The sequence below is a fragment of the Wyeomyia smithii genome, chromosome 3 (assembly GCF_029784165.1).
Source record: "Wyeomyia smithii strain HCP4-BCI-WySm-NY-G18 chromosome 3, ASM2978416v1, whole genome shotgun sequence".
In the NCBI taxonomy this organism is placed as follows: domain Eukaryota; kingdom Metazoa; phylum Arthropoda; class Insecta; order Diptera; family Culicidae; genus Wyeomyia; species Wyeomyia smithii.
Window position 1 is genome coordinate 223156249 of NC_073696.1, and position 20020 is coordinate 223176268.

General features: G+C 38.2%; 1 protein-coding gene across 16 annotated transcripts in view; it reads right to left on the reverse strand.

Moving 5' to 3' along the window:
* Positions 1-20020, reverse strand: part of LOC129732265 (protein winged eye) — a 674761-nt gene that overhangs the window by 152010 nt on the left and 502731 nt on the right. The window contains exon 2 of one of the 16 annotated variants that reach the window (XM_055692977.1): positions 18580-19924. The exons of 13 other annotated variants lie outside the window; for them this stretch is intronic. The gene's annotated coding sequence lies outside the window, so the exon portion shown is untranslated. Of the gene's footprint in view, positions 1-18579; positions 19948-20020 lie in introns of all 16 variants that reach the window. 2 more of the 16 variants (XM_055692978.1, XM_055692974.1) reach the window with 2 other exon arrangements.

The window sequence follows — 20020 nt, forward strand, 5'->3', positions numbered from 1 at the left end:
TTTCATGTTCGAGCTCTTCCTGGAATGATGTTGTTCTGGACCATTACGTCAATCTGCCCACTCCCTGTGTTCCCTAAAATGATCTAAAACTATACTGCTCGGCTTACCGAAAAAGTTTGCCTTGATCCTTGGTATTATTACAATATAAATCTTCCTTCTTATTTCGCTTTCCGAACTCATCATCATCAATCGCCTACGCCGCTATCATCAATTTTCTTTTGTTTTGATTGCTTTCCCGTTCTTCGGGAATTGCTGGGCTATCGCCGTCCTCATCGTCCTCCACACCGTCAGCGGTAGCGGTTAGTGGGAAAAGGAGCCGCAGAATTTCCTCGCGCTCGAAATTTATGCATTCTGTCGTGCACCGATGACAAAAGGAATCATCCTGATGATGGCGGTGCGGGTAGATTCCACACTCACACTCACCAAACACACATGTTGCCAGTGTCTATGCTACCGGGTAAATAAAGCGCCTCATATCGGATCTTTGGTTTTTTGTTGCGCTCACGGAACCTATTATTCCCGGATTGGTATTCCGGGTGCTTCGAAACAATAGACCGAGGAAGAGGTTCGGAATGTGGTAAGCTTTTTCCGTGCAGGGGTTCCGTGTGCGGAAAACAGAATTCTTGTCGTCACAAAGTGTCGGTTGGTTAGTAGCGCCGCTGCAAAGAACGGGAGACGGACGGGCGAAACACAGAAAACTTAAACGAAGAACTAGTGTCCAGGGTCCGAAAAGTACACGCTGGATAGCATCGAACGACGGCGCGCAAGCATTATAATAATTATTCCATCTATTTTAATTATGGACTGTGTCGCAGGACGGGCCACAGGAAGGAATTTTACGGTATAATATAAGTCGGATTATGGCACTGTTATGGGCGTGAAATTTTTATATATTTTTGGCAGAGTGGAGGATGCAATAGAACTGCAGGATTATTGTAACGGTTGAGGGCCCTTGAGTTGTAAGAACGAAGCCGGCAGAACAAATAGTTTATGGTATGAGCATTTAGTGCTCATTAGATGCTAATTTAATGCTATAACACTGGAATAAATGCTTTTTGAAATAATGAACTGTTCTGCTAGCTTGAGAAAAGCAGTTAGCAGAACAATATTCGAAATCAGCATTTTCACCCAATAAGCATTCTTATAATAGTTAAAAGAATGAAACGCATATTGAACGCTCTGGTGAAAAATTCTGATAATCGTTTAAATTTTTTATGTATAACTACGTCTCTCAGGCAGTTCGGCTACATAGGGATGTAAATTGGAAATCCATTGTACTATTAAAAATTATCAAGCCTTGTTAAAACGCGGATTTCGACCTCGGATTGGTCGCTAAATACTAGCTTTCCGTAGCACGGTCGACAGAATTATATACTTCGTAAACAGGTAATGTGCTATTCGAGCTATAGAAGAGCCTGCTTCTTACTAAACCATATTACTAGTGGATGGCCACTAGGACGGCCCTAACTAAGCAGTAGCTGCGGCAGCGTCACTTTATCTATTGAAAAGTTGCCTTTGTGCGGTAGCGGTAGCATCAGCGAAAAACGCATTAGCCAGCAACTTTCTCCTGTAAAAACCTCTGCCGTATTTTGGAAACACACAAACGTTATTTTGGATGCTAGCAAGCCTGTCGGCCATCTAATTTTCAGAATTATAACAGCTTTTTACTGTGTTATCAGGAGAATTGCCTTATTCCCACTGTCGAGGATAGCATAGAGCATGCGATCAACATCATATGCGATATTAAATTGAACAACAAATTGTCCTTTTGAGGACAAATTAAATAGGTAATTGAAGAGCTATGCCGAAATTTGATAACACACAGTCTTTTTTGTGGATACTATCAATCCTAATCTGCCGGCCGGTTCACAGCTTTCCACTGTGTTGTCCCTGTGCCGTATTCCCACTGCCGGGTGGCACAGGGATGCAATTAACATTATATCCGATATTAAATTGAACAAAAATTGTCCTTAACAACATTGTCGATGACAACAAATAAATGATTGAAGATTGAAGAAAAGTTGATTATCTTAATCTGCATACACACTCTGACTGACAACTTGTTGACGCCGCATAGTGTTTGTTCCATTCATATTCAGTGACGTCGTATTAACATGGGCAAATTGAAATTCGGTAGCACTTGAACTCGTCTTTTGCACAAAATTTTACCAATATTTAATGTTAAGTAATGTAACAAACAACCAGATGTAGTCAACCCTGCGGTCGTGACTTTGAATAATATTCATTTGATTTTTTTAAAGTTTTTGGAGATAAATATGTTAATACATACTGTGCAAGTTTAAAAAATGGTGAATTTCCAAAAAACAACATTCTTCTATGGAAGCCTATTCCTGTCCCTTAGAATATTTCAGAAGAATTCTAAGCAGAAAAACTGCTTTAATTGAGGTCAGTTCAAGTTAAATTAAGGAAATAAGTATGCTTTACACAAAAATCGTTTAAACCGAATGAATAAAATAAAATAAACACAGAATTATAAAACACTCAAGGCACGGGTTAAACTTTTCTTTCATTTTGATAAAAACTTAAGTTAAAAAATGAATTTTGGTAGCCATTCCAGGGTAAAGTAATACCAGAAAACAATTTTTGTTGAAGGTTGCGTTTCAAGCTTTTTTGACATTTAAAATTTTTACGTAAGTAATAGGGTAGGGAAAAATTATCGATTTTTCAGAACCAAGTTTTTTGGTTCCTTCTGGGGCCCCAAACAACCCTAAACTTACCGGAAGTCGATTGGTTTTGTCTCCACTTGGCGCATTGCATTTCAAATTTGTATGAAAATTTGTATGGGAAAACCTACTTTTTTGCATTCACCATTCTAGAGAGCTCAATAATGGTCTAATAATGCACAATATTATGTAAAAGTATAGTATTTTAGATGCCTAACAACTTTGCAGAAGGTACTGAAGAGCTAGGATGTCCCTAAGAAGAGCTATAGTTCAAAGTTGAGTATGTTGATTTAAATGCAGAAAATGTTGTTTTCTGCCAACATTACCGATGTACCGGCGCCAGTAGGTTTTCCATCAGAAATAACCTGTCGTAACGAATTGATACACTCAGCTGGATCGAACAAACAAATTCAGGTCGATATTCTAGGCGCCGGTAGAATCTACAACGTGTTTCAGAGGTAACTTCTGATGGAAATCTGACTAACGCCGGTACACTGGCAGTGTTGGCAGAAAAAATGATTTGCAATATAAATTTCGACATACTCAACTTTGAACAGCTCAAGTATTTTTTTGTGACACCCTAGCACTTTGATGTCTTCGGCCAAGTTGTTAGGCATCAAAAAACCTGCCATTCGAAGTCGCTTTGAGCTCTTTGGAATGGAAATTGCAAAAACGTTGGTTTTTCCATACAAATCTCCATATAAATTTGAAATGCAATGCGCCAAGCGGAGACTAAACCAATCGACTTCCAATAAATTTAGGATTGTTTGAGGCTCCAAATAGAACAAAAAAAACTTGGTTCTGGCTTTCTGCTATCAAGTTTCGTTTTTTCCATATAACAATTCCCCACCCTAGTAAGTAATCTGTATTCCGATGATGTAATTAAATTCTAATGATGATTTGAAATAATAAAACGCGGGATATTCCAAGATTTTTTTAAGCTATACCTGATTCTCCAGCAACAATCATAGGTTCAATAAACCTAAGTGTTGTAAACCTTTGCCAAGATTACGCAAAATCAACGAAAACTATAAGTAAATAAACTTAATTGATGTTATAGTTCGACTTGATTTATTTTTATCAATTTATGATTCGTGTTAATCACATGATAACAAAAAAAATCACAGAAATTCTGTGTGTTGCCAACTAGAATCAACACCATTCCATCATGACCATTCCATCCATGAGCTTTAAGGGAAGATACTGTCTAACCGAAAATGGTTACAGTAGTAAAGTAGATCACAATGAGCTTTTTCTGGAAAAAGCTGTCAAAATTCCCTTAAACATACTCTTTAAGAAGAAAATTCAAAATTTCTCTACCCTAGATTTATCAAATTCATTTCACACTTCTTAATTTTTGACAAAAAATTAGGGGAAAATTATGTATGTAATTTCAGTTATTCAAAACAATTTTATGTTCAATTTTTTTACTCTTACTAAGACTTTTTTACAGTCCACTCTAACTCGTTTTTAAACAATTTTTCTATAAAAAAGCTCTCTGAGCTACGGTGCTTTAACCATCTTCCCGCGGAGAGAAATCCGTTCGTTTGTATTATTCATAAATAGGGGAGGAGTACCAGTTATGGCAATATCTAAAAAATGTACCAGTTATGGCATGAACCAGTTATGGCCTATGTAGTTTCACTGGAGTATTGTCATAACTGGTACCATTGCGCTTATGTGATATAGCCATAACTGGTGCACTTGCCATAGCTGGCTCACCTACCCTAGATCTGTTTTCTAAAATTATTAAACAGTTTCATCATTCAAAATTTGATTTAAGGTGAAACGGTGCACGGGGAATGGGTTAAGGTTAAACGGTGTAGGTGCCACAAATGGCCGACTTCAAATTTTTAAGGGCAGAAGACTCGGAAATAGTTACTGTTTGTTACCTTATGTTTACTACATCACAACAAACATGAGGATATGTTTTCACACATAACTTATTGACTATTTTCGAGACTTGTGTATTTGGCAACTCAAAGTCGACCATTTGTGGCTCCTACACAATTCCATCTTGGATAAAGTGCATGTTGAAACGCATATAAAATACTATACAGACAAAAAGAATTCACTCGTGAAAAATACTTAATTTTTCTAGGCCCCTATAAGTGAGCAATGTTGAATAATATCGAACCTACTTGCCCAATTTGGTTCCATTTGCTTGATTAGTTTTCGAGTTATGCAAAAATTTGTGTTTTATTTGTATGGAAACCCTTTCTTTCAAAAGAGGGGGAGTGTACTACCACCATAACAATATTGCTTGCTCTCAAAAACGTCCTCATAGCAAATTTGGTACCATTTCACAATGGTCTAAACTCGAAAAATCGTGAGCGTTTTAGATTCTATCTGTACGTCTGATATGACGAAATAGAGTTTTACGAGGAACACTCTTCAAAATTAGTTTTTCGTCCATAACTTTTTCTGTAATCATCAAAACATTTCAAGATATTCTAAGGTTTTGTTCATTCTACTAAACCTCGCATTTTTGTAGAATATATTGGTTCGATATTTTTATTTGTTGTAAAGATATTTCTTGTTTTTTTGCTTAAAACAGCCATATTTTGAGTCCATATTTCTCCGAAGGTTGCAGATAGTAGCAAACCAGACTGTATGTATTTGTAAGTTTATCAAAAGAACTGCATTACTCAAAAGAGTTCAACTGTTTATAGTTGTATCCAACCGAGTACTGAATAAAAGGAAAACACCCCTCAAAATGAGTTTTTTGTCCATAACTTTTTCTGTAATCATCGAAACAATTCAAGATGTTCTAAGATTTTATTCATTCTGCTAAACTTCGCATTTTTATAGAATATATTGGCTTGATATTTTCATTTGTTGTAAAGATATTCCTAGTTTTTCGTTGAAAATAGCCTAGTGCATTTGTTTGATAAGCTCTCGAGTTATGTGGAAATTTGTATTCCATTTGTATGGAAGGTCCCACATCCAGAGGTGGGAGGGGTGTCGAACCACCATTGATACCTTTTTTGTTCCATGAAAGTTCCATATATTTAATTTGGTTTCATTTGCTTGCTTAGTTCTTGAGTTATACAGAAATTTATGTTTCATTTGTATGAGAGGCCTTCCTTCTAGAGAAGGGAAGAGTCTTAAACTATCATTAGAACCTTCCCAAGCCTCGAAAACCTTTGGATACAAATTTTCGCCCCGATCGGTTCAGTCATTTTCAAGTTTATATGGATCAGACAGACAGACAGAACTTCATGTTTGTACATATAGATTCATTCTCCAAGATAAATCTATACAAGAAAAATGAAGTTCTGTCTGTCTGTCTGATCCATATAAACTTGAAAATGACTGAACCGATCGGGGCGAAAATTTGTATCCAAAGGTTTTCGAGGCTTGGGAAGGTTCTAATGATAGTTTAAGACTCCGCCCTTCTCTAGAAGGAAGGGGTCTCATACAAATGAAACAGAAATTTCTGTATAACTCAAGAACTAGTCTAACAAATGAAACTAAATTTAAAGAGTAAGAATTTTAGAGTACAAAAAACGTTTCTATGATGGTTTGACACCCCTTCCTCCTCTGGAAGTGAGGGCTCCCGTACAAATGAAACACAAATTTCTCCATAACTCAAAAACTAATTAAATAAATGGAACCAAATTTAGAAAGTGAGAATTGAAGAGTACAAGAAACGTTTTAATGATGGTTTGAAACTCCTCCTGACTTAGGAGGTGGGGTGGGGGGGGCGGTTATGTGGTAAAAACACTCATTTTAAACGATTTGTGTTTTGAGTTTGAACATATCCATAATCCGATTCCCCATGCATTTGCAAACTATAAATAAGCCGCAGGGTTAACCTTTGGAATTATGTAAAATCAATTCAAAAGGTTTAGAATTAATTGAATAAAAAAAATGGGCGGGACGAAGTTTGCCACGTCAGCTAGTATTTAATGAAAGTGCATCACTACGCGTTTTTTGAAATTGGCGTCCCTTTCGAAAACTATCAAGATTTAGTATATATTTTTCCAAGTCAAGAAATTAATTTTAGTGGAGATGATAGCTTTTTAGATACAATTTTTCAAAGATTTCCCCTCCTAAAACAAACACATCGTTGAGTTAGAATGGTCTAAATACCTATGGAAAGGACAAGTGCCTTTTAGTCAAAAACATATAAAAATTTTCATCTGAATCAAAGATACTTGCATCAAATTTCAAAATTTCCAGAACAATTTTACTTGGAATTACTGTGAATTTAGTTTAACAAACAGCTTTATAGCTCAAAAGAATAAAATAACTTCGGCCGATTCGTGATTCAGCAAAGAGAAAAATATCTATCATCAACCAGTTATCAACATATTTGAAGTTTTTTTAGCGGCAATCGACACACATTTAGCAAACATTTAGTTAAGTGAGTATTAAGTATCACCAACTAGGCATAAATATTCACTTCAAAGTTCTCAATAAAAACCGAGCAATACACGAAGCATTGTTTAGTCTATATTAATCGTGCAACGACTAACGTAATCCAGAACCTTCGCTTCTCATCCAGCAGGAAAAAAACGCACGGTAAGCCAGCTGTGAGAAAGGAAAAAAAAACAAACAACAAAATCCACGCGTTAAGTCGGTTTTCTTCGACTTTTTAGTACTAAAATATAGTTCGATAAGTGTGCGAGGCGGGCATAATTCTGCCATTTCCATCAACGTCGCTGCCGAGGCGGCCGTCGGAAGAAATTAGCCGCCGCTACCGACGTCTCGAGCCTCGAAGATTTCCTTTCGGGGGCTCTCTGCACTGCACCACAAAATTTTGCCTGCGAAGAAGGCGACAAAACAACGTTTATTGCCGCACTTGCCGACTCTGTCTCGCACACGGGTTTCTTCTTTTTCGGAAAAAATAGTGAGACAATCAGCTTTAGCTGATCAACAACAAGTGGGAAAGAGCAAGCGTGAAACGAATGGAAAATTGGAAACCTGTTTGGTCCGGGTCCTTCTCGGTATCGAAAATCGTAAAAAGTTGGGCAATAGAGTTTGCCGTTGGCTTATTTGCAGTATGACATGCCGTAGAATTAATTCAGCCGGAATCCCCAGCGACAGACCCTATTTCAAAATTCCAATTTACTGCAGTGAGCAAACAGAAAGAGAGAACAGGAAAAAAAAGACTTCACAAGAAATACACTGCAGAGCTTTCGTATTTCATGTAGTTTCCAGTTCACTATACTGCTATTGGATTGGACCTCTTCGCAAAGCCTAATCCATCGGCCGATCGGTTGAACTGACCGAGATGATTTACAACCACCTTGCCTATCTATCACAACCGCGCGAGTTGACTGGCCCGGAGAGAGAGAGACAGAGCAAGAAACATTCGGTATCAATTTAAAGAAAATATAGCCTGAATTATTCAACAGATAGCAGCAAATCCAATAGCTTGTAGTTGAGGGGGACGCGAATTTATGTGTATAAAAATTATAATAAATTTCTTGCGACCGAAAATTTATGTCGAATACAATTGGGACGTAAAATAGGATCAGCCATATTTTGACAACTTCGTTTTTGATGGTATGCTGTTTAAGGCTTCCACTGTGGCGTAATCACGGCGAGTGAGATAGATCGTTTTACCTTCGCTGATTAGTGCCCGTTTGGAAGTGATCGATTTTTCCTTTTTTCTTTCTCTCTTCGAGGTTTAAGGACTGAAAGAAATACGTGCTCTGAGTTAGGTTGAGTTTCCCACAGTTAATCGGCTTATCGCTGTTTGTTCCTCCCAGTCCGTTCCTGGGCTGATGTAGAGTAACCATGCGGACTTTCCCTGTCCGGTTTCGCAGAGGGACGCACAGGTACGTACGAGTTCGAACCGAAGAGGAAGATCATCAGCAGTGACGACAATCCATCAAACCAGTGCCGTAGACGTTTGTCTTTTGGAGGGCACTATTTTGACATGTTTTTGACCGATCGTAAACTCGCTGTACGCTCGGAATCTCGGTTGACGAGATTATCATTCCAAAAGGGCAAATAATTAACATCAATTTATTTATTCTTCTTTTTGGTATATGAAAACCATAAAAAACCCACGTAGCAGTGAACAATTTTTTTTACCAATTAAAGTATAAAACATGGTAAAACTGATTATAACGTCGATGCAGAATAAAAAGCTCAAATAAACATGGATTATTATAGGCTGTTTATTTGTTGGTTAGAGCCTTAAAGGCTGAAAATAGTAAAAGTCGAGTTATCGACGGCCCAATAAAACTCAATACATTTCATGTTATTTTAATTGACCAATTGTTTGACGCTGAATAACAGAGCCAATAAAATAATTTTCAGCTGAAAAATAAACCTGAAAAACAACCTTATGTTAAGTACGAGGCTAGTATGTATAGCAAAATGTAATGTAACAAAATCACCAGATTTAGATGCTTATGAACTGAATAAAGGACAATAGCATTTGTGATTCAATGATTGTGCCGTTTTAAACGTTATTTTAGAACATTTTGATAATCTTTAACGTTATTGCTTGCGAAATAGCAAGTAAAATGTCGTGCGGAATACAGAAAACATGATGATGTCACTGTATATCCGCCACGCTGATTTTTGCGGCAGGTGTCCTAATAACACTATTATAACTCATCCAACCAATTATTGCGCCCAGAAACATTTTTCACCAAACTAAAGACGACTTTAATGTTATCAATCGACTAAAACAAAAAACAGAGCTTACGCAATCATGCATCTACTGCGCCTCACAGCAAACTCTTTTGAAGTTAGCAATGAAAATGGCTCGAAAATGTGGGCGTTTTTGTTTGGTCTACTGCACACTTGTCAAACTGACGCTGAAAACAGTCAAACAGAAAACGGTACGCTACACGTCCTCCGCCTCCTGCTCCCATCTCGCTTGGGACTGGTTGATTGCAATCCCTCGGGACTGATTGCCGTGGCACATACCACATAACGACGCGGCGTTTGGCCCGAACAAATCGTGTCGTCGGAGCGAGCGAGTGAGCGAGCAAAAAACGGAAAAACTAACTAAATAAACCGCCTGACTGATTAGTGGATTTTCAGCTAGCCTAGCAGCAGGCCTCGCCGAATCCCGGGGGACCAACCGCTTGGAAGTTGAGAACAAATGTGGCCTCGATTTCGTGTGGCTACGTTCGATGATATTCGAACCACCGAAATCAACGTTCTCCGCGGATTTTGCCTTAATTCCGGTTCTACTGGAACGAAATTGAATCATTTCATTCGAGCTTTCCGTTATAAATATTTAATATTCGCTTTACTTTTGATATATTGGTAGAATTATAGCCGGATCAAACTTTTGCTGTGGTGGCGGCAATGTTGACCAGTTCCGCACATGCGTGCTATAGATATACATTTAGTTCATATTTATTTTGTTTTGCTCTTCTTTCTTTCTGGTACGAAATTTTCTAGACTGTTTTTCGGTACGTTTCGAAACGGATGATTTTTGTAGTTTAGTAATAAACAGTAGAAAAACATGCACAAAATTTTATGGTTTTAAAACAAACATTACAAAATAAGTTATACCCTGGTAGGTTATCGACCGTTTTCAGCAGTGGTTTTCTCCGGCAAGTTTTTGCAAAAGATTACCGCAGAAAACTTTTCGAAGCAAACCACTACCGAAAACGTTCGATATCCTATAAAAAATTTCCAGCTTCGAGTTATGTTTGAATGGTTAAAATTGTCACTCAAATGTCACTCAAATGAACAACATATGAATAGTATTATGGTAGATATAAGGAAATGCGTTATAAACTAATCTCAATCTACTTAATAGTCTTTTTTTCGTCTTTTACCCTTTTGTAGCTTAAGAAACAATATAATACAGCTTAAAATAGAATGCGAGCGAAAATGAGCTTCTAATAATAAGTTACATCCATATACAAAGCAGGCAGAATTTGGGTTCAAGGCTCGAAAAATCTGTCAGATCTAACAGCCGACGGATATGTATAAATCGGCATGTGCTTGAATTTTTAGAGATATTCCAATTACCGAGTCGATGAGGGGTTAGGAATCAGCTATTTTTTGAAGTTGAAACCATCTGACATTCAATCAACGGCTCGGAATGCAGTGAACAGCTTGTTTTCTTTCATGCAATCACTTTAATGTTGGATGCAAAAACAACATGGCTGATTCATAATGTTCGTGTTTTGATTTTGACAGTTCAATGACGAATTCATGCCGTGCAATAACAAATATCAAATTGGAAACCGCTTTTTTTACTAAAATTAATCCTTTAGAAGAGGGAACTGTTCTTTGGGTAGGCCGTTATGATTGATGATGAGGTTAATTATATGCACTGCTGATTACAATAAAGTCGCTGCCGCTAATTGTGTGTGTCAAATTTATTCTGTTCCGTAGCACTGCATGCGATGTATTTTTTGTGTTTTTTTGTACATAAGATAGTTTTTCGTCAAACTGTTACCGATAATTTTTCATGTTACGTTTTTCTGAGACTAAATAATAAATCAAAATTGAGCACGGATCTGTATTGAGAATAAATACTATCGTTCTAGCTTGTCCTTGAGAAGCCACCCACATTCCACGTGAACAGATTTTTGACGATTCTGACAACCCATATAAATCCTAAAAAAATGTAGGAACTGTGGACATTTTACAACCTTCGATTTTTTTTGGAAAGGTTCTTCAGACACGTTGTTTGTTCTCTCTCGTTAAGAGAGGTACCTTTATTTTTTTTCCTAATTTTTTTTAACTCTCTGAAGCACTTTCAACTAAGCTGTGAGCTAAATTTGGAATCATTGTTTTGTTTCTAGTTTTCTTTATCTATGGGACCACTCTTAGCTAAATCTGGTATCAGTTCCTGCTTTGCCCCTTTCTTGGAAGTTTGGAAGCGTTCTTCAACCATCAGACTGAATTTGAATAAACCTCATTTTGGCCTCTTCCTCTCATTGAAATTACTTTATTGATTAAAACCAAATTTTAGATCATTTTCTCATTGTTTTTCTAGTTTCCAAAAGCATTCTCATGCATTTCTAGTTATTTTGGAGTACCTGGTTCGCTCTATCCATTCTTTTTTCAGGCGAATTTTTATTATGTCAGAGCTTCGATGTCTAAGCGTTTTGAACCATTATTTCCATTGTTGACGTTTTTTAGTCTTCGAAGACGTTTTTTAATCATTTTGAGCTGAAGTTGAACTCATTTTTTGTTCTTTCAAGCCATTCGAAGTATTTTCAGATATTTCCATTGGATGAAGTTGTTAGATACCGATTTGAGATCAACTTTCGAGTTATTTTTCTGGTTTTAGTGTGTTTTTTTCCTTTTCGTGTCACGTGCAATGATGGAAAAAATCACTTCTAGCATGATTTCTTCCACATATAAATCAAGCCTAAGATGCGTTGACATCGTCGTCAGTATGCGAATAAATAAGTATCGGTGTTGGTACATTCTCTTCGCTTTCCTTCTAACGATATATTTCTTGTTGTCAGTGTACACCACAGCACATCGTTCTTAATGTGCACAACTCGGTGTATGAAGTTAAACACAATTGAATCGCATTTATTTGGCTGATGATCGTAATTTTTTGTCAAAAAAGAGAGCAAATGAGAGTGTATACTCTCCTACTGTCACTAAACTCAACCGCAGTCGAAGTAGTTCTTTCCACTACACATTCCATCTCATCGCACCGCACCTTTTATGCTACTCAGGTCGATGTTATACTGAAAGCGAATGGAAGCGTCCACGCGGTGAAACAGTTCAGGGTATGTTTTGATGCGCGTCGTTTATCGTTGTTAAAATTGTTCCTCACGTGAGAAAAGACGCCATTCGCGTCGCTAGCTAGCCAACATTCATTTGTTAACCAGTTTATAATGTAGAAAGCCTCATATCGGTAATGATTCCTCACAGTTTCCCCTGAAGATGTAACTGGTCAGTGACGAAACGTCGGGCACTATAAAATAAGTCGTTCTACTTTCTTCTGAGACCCAGTCGAGCGTATAACCAACATACATAACATTTTAACAGTCGAAAACTCACCAACATTTATTATTCTATATTCATGAATTTAGGTCGCGTTAGGAGCCATATTCTTTTTTGATTTGTTTTCACAACCTTTTCAAGTGCTTTCAGTTATTTGAGGTGGAATTTTATTTTATTAAGCTCCTGGTATTTCTAGCTTTTGGGAGTGCTTAAGGTGAAACTCCGTGCTGGATGTTTGCCCAAATTTTGCAAAATAATTGATCGATTGTTTGCAATGAAACTTTGATCGATTGTTTGCACTACTGACGCCAACTCTTATGCCAAGAGTAGTAATTCGAGTGCTTTTTATAAGGTGGAAGCTGAGATTTTTACGCTCAAAATCGTCAAGTGAAAAGAAACCTAACCTCAAAATTGTATGGAAAAAAGCCACCGTCTAGTTTCACCTTAAGTTAAACTCAGTAAATTTTTATGTCTTTTCTCAGCTTATGTAGGTGTTTTTGGCAGCTTATTCAAAATCAATTTTCAGCTTACTCTTGTTCCCTTTAAACAATGTCTACCATTTTGTATATCTACTTTCATCTAGATTTAGTCATTTTCTGAAATGCTATTTTGACGTAGAATACGTCTTACGGCAACAATTACAGGGACCCTATTTCAATACAGGGATCCAATTTCAAAACCGAAAACATCGAGAGCGTCACAAAAACTGTCCAATTTCAAACGTTTCAAACCCAGTCAGTTTCCAACCGACTTCTGTCATTTTTGCAGCAATCGATTGGAAAATCAATTAAGCACCCGTCCAAATGCAGAAAATTTTAATATGATTGTTCAAACTATTGTTATATTGCAAATTGTTGAACATTGTCGAAACGCAAATGTCAACTTTTGATTGGTCGCTTGCTGCCTTTCTCTAAAAAGGACGACAGAATGGAGTACCTAGTTAGCCAGGAATGCACTCTTCGGGCTATATAAGAGACTGTTTCTCCTCGAGCAAATCAGTTTACTAGCAGCAGGCAGCAGCAGCGGACATCAACACCGATGGCAGTAGGCGAAGTGGATCAGCATCGGGCAACAGCGGCGGTGGTAGTGGTTAACGGCAGTTCCTACCTCTTTCAGTTCGGCTTCCCTTCGATCTGAGTTGGACCCCACCAGCGGTAATCCGATTCAGATATCGTTGGTTGAATACAACCCGAAACTGAAAGAGACTCGCACTGCCAGGTGATTTGAGAAGCCACCATCATCCAGCGTATGTATATATAGGGTGTGTGCACATGACGTGTGTGAATATCTGTAGCGTATGTCCCTAATACATTAGGTGTGTGGCTAGCGTACGTGGCTTGCTATATAGCGTGTGTGTACGTTTATGGCGTGTGTGGCTAGCAGTATAGCGTGCGTGGTTTGCTATATAGCGTGTGCATGTCTAACGTGTCTGTACATGTCTATAGCTTGTGTGTGGCTTGCTATATAACGTGCGGCTAGCGTGCGTGGCCTGCTATATATGCTATATAGTTTATAGCATGTGTGGCTTGCTATATAGCATGTGTGGCTAGCAGTCCAAAACTAAAAAAAAATTGCCATGTTGAAAAAATATTCGCTTGTCAATAAATGGTATTGACAAACACAATTAACCTCAAAGTTTATCTGAAGAATTTCTGAGCTAGTGAACCTGAATCTCATAATTTTTCGCGCAAGTCTTACTAATTGCAGCAATCAGTTGTAAAATTATCTACGCCATCGTAAAATGCAAAAAATTGTTATTTGAACTGTTATACCATAGATGGAGAATGCACTATTGGCCCTTGTCTATAGCCTCTTCGTAGCTACTACCTAAATTAAGATATCTTAGTGCAACTTGATACAAAAGACAGCCACAAAACAATTCAATTTCATTCTTGTTTTAGATACGGCAGCAAGTGAAACCGCGGTGCCGGCTACAGAGGTAAACGTCATCTGGAGCAAAGAGACTATTAAATTAATTAACCCCAATTGAGTGTATTCCCAAACCTGTTCCAAGAAAGACATTGACATAAGACAGGCTGTCGTATTCTACGTTACCTCTGCGGTCCTGTCTTATAAAAGACCTCTTCCATTTTTTGCTATTGATTATGTTTCTAGAATCACCACCTATTTTCGAGAAGCTATGTAAAAAAGGTTCTGATGATTACAAATATTCTTAGAGTCAAAACGGTTTGTTTGGTCGGTGTGAGGTCTTTCAAATGAAAAAATATACTCTCTATTTTTTTTAGGAAATAAGAATTAACACAAAAGATTAGCTAAACATTCAAGGCTGTCCTATCACGGAGAAAAGAGTAACAAAAGAGGTAAAATATTCCAGATAAATGAAAAACGTTTGGTTCGTTTTAAGACATTTAAGTAACAATTATAATGTTTTTTATTCAATTTAAAAACTACGGTAATGTGAAATTGCAAGATAAATACGCCTTTTTTCAATCTTAATGGTGGATCAAAACGCTACTATGTTTTATGTTCGACGTTTCGGCCTTTGGACTTGGTCTTCCTCAGGGTATACTTAGTACTTTTTTTTCTCTAAAAACTCTAACTCTGTTTTCTTTTTCCTCCAAAACTCTCACATGAAGTTCTATCGATTTTCGTTCAGTGTACAAAGTTTTATGACACGTTGTCATAGCTATCAACAGGTTCTCCTTCAAGGTACTCATATTGAAACGTTACCAACCAACTCGGTTCAGGCTTTAGAATGTTAGCAAACCAACTCGGTTTAGGCTTTGGAGCTACCCACAAACTTTAACCACATAAAAAACCACGATGCATTTAGTTTGATTCATGTTTTTTCTAGAAAAATCTTTTAGTCTCACGGTGTATATTTTTCCTGGAAGGACATAATTATTGTCTACAACTTTCCTGACGACGTTATACCAATCACACAAAACGTTCTGGCTTTAATTTTTTTTTTCGCTTTTCTGGAAAATTTCAAGTTTTTTATTTCTCATTTCACCGTGATCGGCAGCTATTAATGCTAAGTCAATCTTTTAAAGTTTTTTAAAAGAATAATTAGATTTTCAAAAATGAGCTCTTTTAGAAAGATTTTTTCAATTTTGTAACTTTTTTTCTAGAATACATTTTTTCGGAAAGACAAAATTCTTGTCTACAACTTTGCCGAAGACGTTACACCAATCAAACGAACCGTTTTGACTCTGAGTGTATCTGTAATCAACAACACCTTTTTTAAAAAACTTTTAAAAAAACGAATAGTAATTCAAAACATATAACCAATAGCACAAAATGGCATCTTTTGCCCATAGAACCATCGTTCCTTTCTGTTTGAAATAGTTTCCTTCAGTTTGCTTGTTCGTGGACCGTTTTCATTCATTTTGAGTTAAACTGAGTATTTGTTTTATGACGTAGAACTACGTCTTACGGCAACGTATACAGGGGCACGAACTGAAAAACCGAAAATAGAGAGGGCGTCACAAAAATTGTCCACTTTCAAATGATTAAAACACAGTCAGTTTCCAACGGATCTCTTTCATTTCCACCGCAGTCGATTGGAAAATCAGCTGTGCGTCCACTAAAATGCGAAAAGCGGAATTTTGTGATGCCAACTGTTGTACTATTGGAAAATGTAGAACCTTGTTGAACACACGTTTTGACCAATCAGAATTGAAACATTGCCTTCTTTCCCAGAACAACCGACGCTAAAATATACAAGCGATATGATTTTAAAACAGATTCGTTGTTCTTGTTGTTGATGTTTTACTCGTTCTAGTCCACAACGACACGCCTACCGAAAAATTAACTCTCAGTAGTCACTTATAAAGCTCCAGCTTGGAGAAATTTAGTTTTCATTATGTAATCAATTACTGCTGCAAGCGGACGGTTGACTCTTACTGGAGCAAGACTGAGCAGACAACTCATTCCACAGCAAACGGCACCAAGCGGATGAACCGCATTTTCAGCATTTTTATCAATACTTGAAATCATTTTTGGTTCTAGCCCCTCTAACCTTGATGGTTCTACAGCAAACTTTGGGAATTCTGCCATCCCTTCTTCTATTCTTTTGGTACGATGACGATTTTTCAGTCCACGTGTAAAGAGTGGTTGGTTTTCTAGATGAAATTTTAGCTTGATTTTTCAAAGCATTTAGTATAAACAAAAAATTTATTTTTGTTTATTGACCTAGCTATGAACTTTTTCTGAAATAATAACAAGAGCGAATTTCGATGGATTTAAATAATTAGGAAAGGCATCATAAAGAATCACAGGCAAGTATTCCAAAAATATCTTTTACTATTTAAAAAAAACAGGGCCTTTTTAGATTTGATAACCATAGTTGTTTTGTACGCCACAGTGGAACGAAAACTATTAAAATCAACAAATATTTTCGATGGTAACTGGCACACTCTTCGCTTAATTTTTCAATTTGTGATGCTTCCTGCAAAAACGTGAGAAAAACCAGTTTGCAGCACATTAGAATCTTGAATTGGAGTTTGATAGCGCAGTATTCCACGAATTCCGGTCACGCGTTTCCTAGCGAAAACAAATTATGAGCGTAAAGATTACAACACGAAACAAAACCTGAATTCAGCTTTTTTATGAGCCATTTTTATTATTTCACAGATAATTTTAAGCACAGGTCAATGGGTAACAGTAACAAAACTGACCGTCAGCGTTGTTGTTATGCTCAAAAAAACAACAGTTATCAAAAAGTTTCTCATATAGGAAAAATTTTACAGTCCCTTTCAACCTATCTCCGATCTCAGTCTGACACTGGAAACGTGTACCAAACGAAACGAGTAAATGATACCATCTTGTAGTACGAACGTTCAGCTCGATTACCGTCAAGCCGAAATAACGAGACGCATCCAAATTGCTGTTTGAATATGGATACGGATGTTTTATCTAGCAGTCCCAATTCTTTGATCAGCGAGCGTCCAAACAGGTCTATGACATAAATCAGTCATTCCAATCGGTAATCGAATCAGGTCGAGCAAACGAATCACGAATTCTGGCACGAACACTGTCACAGTTGGAATTTTTGTGCACAGAACGGTCTCACAAATCCAACGCACAGATGAAAAAGTTTAACGACAAACTATTAAAGCTAATCTCGTACTTATATCTCAATTTTGCTATCTTCTTTTAGAACGTTCGCGAACTGAAAATGACATGAACATAACATTTGATGGTCTAGATTCCGCTTTGTTGATATCAACTAAACAAGCACAAACAAAAAGGTTAGTTCCTCCGGCACGGCCGACGCAATTCAGGAAAACACTCAACAAGGCAACAAGGTAAGATTCGTGCTTTTATCTTGGTACGCGCCCAAATCCAAAGTCTCACACGAGCAGTTTCGTTAGCTAACGGCTTAGCAAATAACGAAGCGTCTTATCGGGTTTAAAATTCCAGTGTCAGCAGGGAAAATAAAACGGTATCGACCGCAGACGATAGGAAGCGAAGTAAACCTAATCCATCTCACCACCAGGGCGTCCGGACACTGTTTACGGACGGCTTAACTCTCCTCAGCCACACTCATCATGAGAACTAGCCGGACTAGTAGGTGTATCTATCGAGTGGAATCGAGTTTCGGCTCGGGTGCAGGGCAAGTCCAGGGCCTATCAGTAGCAGCCCCACCAAATCGCACGGACTTAACTATGCAGTGACATACACCCGCGTACGCGCCATTCGGAGCACGACAAGAGGGTTCGTGTACAATTTCCTATGATTTATGGTGTACAATTAATCATATTTACTTTATCTTTATCACCATAACTAGAATCTCCTCCATGCCACGGCATAGACAGAAGGCGACGTGGATTTGGTGCACTAGAAGTGCTATTGCAAAAAGGTGTCCAACTGTCAAGGCAACGACAGAGAAACGCCCTAGGAAAAGGAAATCGACTGTCTAATTAGGGTTTGGTATGAAATTTGCTCATTCGCTGAAAAAGTTCATGAATTTGTACTCCCCCCTCCATTCCACTTTAAAAATAGAACGAATAATGTCAAGCTTGATTCTTACCGTATTTATTGGGCTGAAGATTGTTATCGATGCCAGCAGTGCTAATGTATCCGATCATACTTGGAAACAGTTCGGTTGTCCTCAGTTGCCCTGCTTGTCTTCGTACCACTATCTTTCTCTCTCCGCAAAGAGCTCAAGTTATAAACTCAATATCGGTAAAATATACACTTAATTTGATCACTCCGTCACTTTGCTATACACACGATGTTGGATTAACTTCCCCAGCAACTCTAGCAACCTGCCTGCCTGTATACATGTGAGTGTACTCAATATCTCACTCTTTTTGTCGTTCTCTCTAGACCGGGATCTCCACAAAGCAGTTAGCTTCCTTTTCTTCGATATCCCCGCAGTTTTACTGCTATGGACACTGCGGTAATAAATATCAATTTTATATCCTCCTTTTTTCGTTTTTTTTTTACCTCAACTCTCTCAACAACACTCTCTCTACCTTCAGCACTTATTTCTCCTTGTGTGCTTGTTATCCTTATTTTTTTCGAGCCTGAGACTATTTGATTTATATCACCACTCTTGGACGCGCTTAGATTTATGCAATTTTTATGGCCTTTCGGTTCGAATCTCAGCACGTACAGAAAACACCTATCTGCTCGATTTACCCCTCCCAGGACTCTGCCACAAACGAAGGGCTGTCTCTTGTTCAGCAGGACAATCGTTTGCTTGCTCTCTCTTTTTTTCGCTTACCTCGCGGTACGCTGCCTCGCCGTGCTAACCGACGAATGCAGGAAACCAATCTAAAAACCAATCACACTCACACACAACCGGGCGCTACAACACACGCTTCTTCCCCCTGGACATTGATTGCTTCCCATCCAAATTTTCGGCCCTAATCACTAGTTGGCAAACTATACTTTCCGCGCACTCAAATTCACTGATTATTCCGCGGGTCTCACTCCTTCATTATCATTTATTCGCCTGCGTCTCCGCACTCAGCCGCTTTTCACGCGGAGGTTTCGCTCGCTCGTTCGAAGCTAATTTGGATTTTCTTGCCTGCTTTCGGAAATCACGCCGGGGGGCACACCAACGCGAACCGCTGGTTGATTTTCCGGAACGTCCCGTGCTGTTGTTTGAACAACTCGTGCATCAGATATCAATCATTGTCGCCGGCCCGCCGGTTTCTGCGGAACTGGAGGTCTAGGAGCACTACTGGCTTCGGTCGTCCTCCTCACCGGTGTCACGGAAACAACGGTGCTAGCGAGTAGCTTATGGCGGCGCACTCTTTCTCTCTCTCTCTTTCGCTTTCTGTCTCTCTGGCTCGTCTCGTTGCCACGGTATCAGCTGGTTCTTGTGTTTTTTTTTTCTCCTTATTCTTTTTCACTCCGTCGTCCAACTAACCTACACGAATTCAGTCCCCTGAGGGGGGTTGAAGGTGGTGGTGTGAATTGGGCGCGCAATTCGTGAATGAGTGGGTGGGATGCGATGATGA